This window comes from Taeniopygia guttata, chromosome 31 (assembly GCF_048771995.1).
Source record: "Taeniopygia guttata chromosome 31, bTaeGut7.mat, whole genome shotgun sequence".
In the NCBI taxonomy this organism is placed as follows: Eukaryota; Metazoa; Chordata; class Aves; order Passeriformes; family Estrildidae; genus Taeniopygia; species Taeniopygia guttata.
The window spans coordinates 4,193,085-4,199,084 of record NC_133056.1 but is presented as its reverse complement, the minus strand read 5'-3'; the positions used below and the strand labels follow the sequence as shown (position 1 = coordinate 4,199,084).

The 6,000-nt window shown below is 43.8% G+C and overlaps 1 long non-coding RNA gene across 2 annotated transcripts; it reads right to left on the bottom strand.

Moving 5' to 3' along the window:
* Positions 1–283: 283 nt before the first annotated feature.
* LOC140681097 (uncharacterized) lies at positions 284–5,097 on the bottom strand. Of its 2 annotated transcripts, XR_012052341.1 has the most exons (4): positions 4,257–5,097; positions 3,815–3,973; positions 3,516–3,628; positions 284–3,088 (listed from the first exon to the last, which is right to left on the bottom strand). It is a non-coding gene; the product is annotated as an uncharacterized lncRNA (long non-coding RNA). The 2 variants fall into 2 exon arrangements; XR_012052342.1 differs by lacking the exon at positions 3,815–3,973 and having other exon boundaries at positions 4,257–5,086.
* Between the last annotated feature and the right edge of the window lie 903 nt (positions 5,098–6,000).

Genomic DNA, 6,000 nt, shown 5'->3' with positions numbered 1-6,000 from the left:
TAGAGGCCAAGGGGCTTGGGAGATGTTTGGCAAAAGTTTGGTTATCCAATTAGGCAGACAGGATGTCTCTTTGTAGGGTTTTGAAAATGCCCAACTCTCCTTGTCAAATACACAGAAGAACTGGAGGAGTTAAAAACAGAGACATCTGCTTCGAGGCATCAGAAGTGTTAATGGACTTGACTTACTCTCCATTCTTCTACAGATTCCTTCATGGAAATTACTGTTTGTCCTACAAGGCGGAAATACACACACCCCCACTTCTATGGTAATTGACCACAGACAATTATATTAAAAAATCAATTGTTTTACTCTCTAGTTTCTCAACAGACTCAGTATTTAGCATTATAAGGCCACATTAGACAATGAAAAGTGAAGCTAAATGATCCAACTTGAAAATCAATTTGTAATTATAAATGGGGTAGTAAAAGTGATATTTATTTGCATTACATATAAGAAATGAGAGGTTCCCAGAAACTGTCAGTTCTAAATTGTAATAGATCAAGAAAATTGCATAATAAATAATGAGTTGATGTGCTGAGCAAGAAAGCATAAACCTCATTTTTTATTATAGGACATGCTGTGTAACAGTACCACAGGTCTGATTCTCTCAAACCCTGACACAAGTAACGTTACACATCTCTATTGACTTTTCTGTAGGGGGTGAAATTAAGTTTTATTGTTATATTTTATTCTGATGAGTTACTTAGTTTTACAAAATCCCAAAAAAGTAAGACCACATGCTTCTGTAGTTTCTGTTAGATTTAAAATCATTGCACTTTTAAACGGTTTGAAGCTTTGAAATTGGTAAATTTTTAATATTTTTTCTATTTACATGCTTCATTCACAATGTTAAGAACTTAATAACAAATGATTTTTTCCCCCAAATTCCTCAATAAGCAAAAATTTCAAGGAATGGAAAGAAAAGACAGATAACCCAAGGCACTATATATTAAAGGTGACAACAACATTGACTTAAGTTATAATCATTTTGTGTTACAAACAGTACAAATTATATATTAAGTATATTGTATAGTATATATGTATCTGTATTTGAAATGTCTGGAAAAATCTTAGAATATCTTAATGGAGTTTCTAAATTTAAGGCAAGAATGCAACGAGTTGGAATATGTGAACTGTAAACTTAAATAGAATTCTTTTCTTAATTTTCAGTATATTTTTATCTTAAAATAACCATATCAAAATTCCAAGGTTGGCTACTGTCATGATTTCCAGATTTTATCTTCTATTGCCCAATTAAAAAAAAACAAACCAACCTTACCATTACTTTTAAATCATTCTTCAAATATTTTCTTAAATTAGCAACAGGAAAGAAATGAAATTCTCCTAATAAATGAAAGTTAATAAGCTCTTTACTATCAGAGAGAAAGAATACCTCCCAGGAGTATGAAATTAAGCAGTTCATAAGCATAGGACAGATAAGGTATCACTTTAAAGGGTAGATGGAAATTGATTTCTGATTAAAACAAAACATTTGAAACCCCAAAAGTATTTTTAAATCAGGAGCAGCAGATTTCTAAAAGTAACACTTTCCTGTCCACTAAATAGGCATTTTTACTATGAGAAAGGAATGAAAAGGAAAGCAAAAACTGTTAAAAATGTGTATTATTGTATTATTTATATATAGATATATAAATTGGCATGTGGATGCTATATATATATATATATATGTATATATATATACATATATGTATATAAATATATACACATCTATGTATATACCTATGTGTGTGTGCATATATATATAGCTATATATGTAAAATATATGGATCCACCCTTCTCATTCCAAAAGAGCTGTTATCTGTCATCAATTAATAATGCTGGTATTTTACTCATTTTTCAGTATCTATGTATCTATCTCAGTATCAGATTTTGTTCCTAAGCTAACACTTCAGACTCTAAATCCTTAGGAGAAGGGGTTCTCAAAATAAAACAGTGAAGTCTGATTACAAAAAAAAAAGTTGTGTGACATTACAGCTTTTTCATTAATCACTTCTAGATGGGCTTCTAAATCTAGCACGGTGCAGGACTTCATAAAATTAGTGGAAATGTTATATATTGTCCAAAATACAAAAGAGGAAGACCGTAAGCTACCTAAACAATTAAAAAAGCCATTGGTCTTCATCTGTTTGTAAGGTTTCAAAACAAGTTTTTAGTGAGGGAAGAGATAACACAAGTTTCCAATGAAAATGGAGTGTGGTAGAGAAAAAAACGTAACTTGGGAAACAGACATTGGTTCACTCTAATATTGTACTTCAATAACCCAGCTGAAGTGCATTGAGGTGCTAGAGCTGCTCTTCCCCATGGCTCCACTTAAGTATTTACTAAATTGTCACCTGGAAACTGATTAGCTCAGCTGCAAAAAACAGGCACTAGTACAAGGAAAAAAAAAAAGGTCTAATAAGTAAAGAACTTGAGGTAGAAAACTACTCATAAAGTTCCTCAAGAAACAGTGTCAGAGCTCATCCTGTTTCATGTACCCTTCAGCAGCTGTGCTAAAAACCCAGAACTCTGCCACGACACATGCAGGTGACAGAAAGTTGGGAAGCACCACTAATACAAGTGGGGTTAAATTAGGCAGGAAGAATCAAAGGGCTCTGAAGACCAGAATTATAAACAGCCAGAGGAAATGGGTATAAACTGATCATAAATAAATATATATCACAGATCATAGATTTTAACAAAAATTAAATCTGAAATATTGGAGTAACAAGGATGTGTCCCATTCCTCCCAGCTTCAGCTGAGAACATACCCAGCAATTAGTGACACTGTGTGCTTTGGCTACCTTGGTCTTTAAATTTTCAAAACATTTTGATGACTGATCCCTTGGTGAAACTCTGGAGGTGTTTTGGCAAACGTCAGTAGTACTTTAGTGACACTGTTCTTCATTCTTTTTGCTCAGTGTCATTCAGGTTAGGAACAATAATTCTATTGTCCATGGAGCTGGCAACTTTTTAATTCCAGAATAATGCCCCCAAGGTCCTTTAGTGTTCAGCTTTACCATGTTGTCTGTGGGTAACAAGGCTTGGTGGGGCCCTTTCCCTTTTGGCTGGAAGAGGGCCAGGACCTCTACTTAAAGAAAAAAAAAAAGGAAAAAGAAAAAAAATACAATTAGATGAATTGTAAAAGATACAAATAAAATCCAAGTGTTAGTGAAACAACTTCTGTAACTTTGCATTAAGAGGTAAATGATCTTTTTAAAAAGAGAACTCACTTATTTACATTGTAAATGTGCTGATGGCATGGATCCATCTTACTGACCTCAACAGCCTTTTTTACAGTTTTTGGGGTTTGTTTCCAACATTCTTATTTTAAATTGTGGTCGAAGCAATAGGAAATTGATTGGGGCCCTTCCAGCTCCAGGCAGGACTTGGAATCTCAACTCTGTCAAACCCCAAATCCTTTAGAAGATTACCTTCCTTCTCACTCTGGGAATGAGCTGCACATTCCCTCTGAAATTGTCAGGGGTTTCTTACGGATGAAAAATCCCACTTACGGCTTTTTGCTCTGGTTTGGAAGTGGGAAGGGCAATTCTCCATCCATCAGCTCCAGACTGCACTGCCTCAGGAACATGCCTCACTTGCCAGCTTTGGCCCACTCGTGGCACTTCTAGATGGGGAAGAAAGTGCAACTGCACACTTCCAGCCAAAAAGAAATGAAGAATGAATAGTGGAGATCCAGGCGTTCCTGCGGAGATCCAGGGGTTCAGCTGGGACTATGGGGAGTTTGGGTCCTTGCCAATTGGATGTGTGTCCCCAGCTGCAATCTCCTGGCCTGCAGGGGAGTCTCACTCACCTGCCAAAGCAGAAAGCTCAGGCACTGTGCTCCAACGGGCTCGTCTGATGCAAAGCTGTCAGAGCAATGTGAGGGCAGAGCCAGCCCAGCTGTGCCCGGGGCAGAGCCCAGCAGAGCCCTGGCAGAGCCCAGAGCAGCCTCAGCACCCGCAGAGCCCGGCTGCAAGGAGAGAAACCAGAAACTGCCCGTCAGCTGAAGGCTGCTGTCCCCTTGTCCCAGCTGCCCACAGAGCCCAGGCCATGCTGGCCGTGCCCAGAGCTGTGCCCAGAGCTGCCCATCACTGCTGCCTTTGGGAGCAGAGCAGGAGGGCAGGACATTCCCAGCCTGCAGCCAGCCACAGCACATCCAGCCCTCAGCAGCTGCCCAGAGCAGGAGCCTCCTTGTGCTTGTTGCCGCCTCCCAAAAGCTCTGATCCCACCATGCCAAGCAGACGGGGACTCACCTCACGCCATCCTCCGCTGGGAGAAAAGCTGGTCCCAAACGATGTCCTCAGCCTTCTCCAAGGGCACGGCCCATCCACGCTGCAGCTGCTCCCAGGCACTTCCCAATCCCGACTGGACCTTACATAGAACGCTTCCTCTAGAAAAACAAACAACAAACTGTTGAAAAGAGATTAGAGACAAGGGGAAACAAGAAAAAAACTCTTATCTCTGTCAGAGGTCTGAGGAAGGCCCAACCCCTACATGCTAGGGAAAATCCCACCCATGGGGGAGAGAAGGCCACACTTTCTCTCTTCCCTCCTGCACTGCCCCCCAAAATAACGGTGATCCCAAAGCAAACAAGGGCAGTGGAGCAGCCCAAGCCCTTCCTTGCCTGCAAAGCAAAGCAGCCCCTGCACAGGTTCTGGAGTCCCACCTCTGCTCCCGCCATGGGGGTTTCTCTGTGCCGGGCTGGCTGCCCCAGCCCCAGCCCCAGCCTCAGCCCAGGCCATGCTGGGTGCTGGGGGCTGTTGGCAGGGCCAGGAGCCAACTCCCATCTTGTATCCACCCCAGCCCATGCCCCCAGCCCTGCCAAAAAGCAGCTGGGCAGCCAACTGAAGTTGCATCTGCCCCAGCAAAGGGAGAAACTTTTGTTCCCAGCCAGTCTGAGCAATGCCCAAATCTGGGAGCATTTCCCCGGCTGTGGACTCATCTGCGAATTTGCTGTGGAGCCTGGCTTTGAAGACGGTGCCACAAGTCCATCATCTTCAGCTGCCAGTGGCCAGGTTGAGGAAGAGGTGTCATCCTTGATGTTGTCGTCGCTGTCTCCAGCAGCAGCAGCAGCCCCACCTGGTACAGCTTCTCCAAGGACTCCTTCTCCTTCCCTGGGGGTCAGACCAGGCTGTCAGGGTTCTGCCCAGGGCCCCAGCTGTCAGGGAAGCAGGACAAGCAAAACCAGCTCGGATGGCAGCCACCAGTGCTGGGCAGAGCAGCTCAGCTCCAGCACAAGGGCTGCGTGTTCCCACCCAACAATCCCAGTGCATTGATACAGGCAGGGAAAAAAGTCTGGGTTTCCTTGCTTCTGATTGCCAGGGCATGTGTGGACCTGTAACTTACCAGGGCCCTGGAGCAAAGTGTGCATGTGGCCCTCTCCCTTTTTCTATGGCAGGTGAATATCCTGTATCCAAGGATCACAGAACAGGTCTTCTAATGAAGGTCTGTCCAAGAAGTGCATGGATAAACACCACCTGATAAGATCTTGGCACTCTGGGCAGAGAAACCAGAAACCACCGGTCAGCTAGAGAAGGCTCCTGTCTCTGCTTTGCCCCACTCTTCCCATGCCCAGGCCATGCTGCTTTTGTGCTCAGAGCTGTGCCTAAACTTTCCCATCAATTCCCTGTTGTGGAGGAGAGCAGGAGAGCAGGACATGTGGCACCTCCTCAGCGGCTGCCAGAGCGAGATGCTCACGAGCTGCTGCTGTCTCCCAGCACTGGTATTCCCCCGTGGCCAGAGATGAGGATCCACCTGGAGAGAGCCGCTGTGGCAGCGAGAGCTGATGGTCCCAGCTGATCTTCCGGCCCCTCCTGAAAGGGTGCTGCCCGCAGACCATCTGGTGCAGCAGGATGCCCAGGGACCAGATCGTTGCTGCCTCGCCATGGTACCAGCCCAAGTGGGTCCATTCTGGGGGGCTGTATGACAGTGTTCCTGTGGAATACAGATGGAGTTCATCAGGGGGATGCTGCTGCTCCCAGAGCCTGGCCCCAGCAT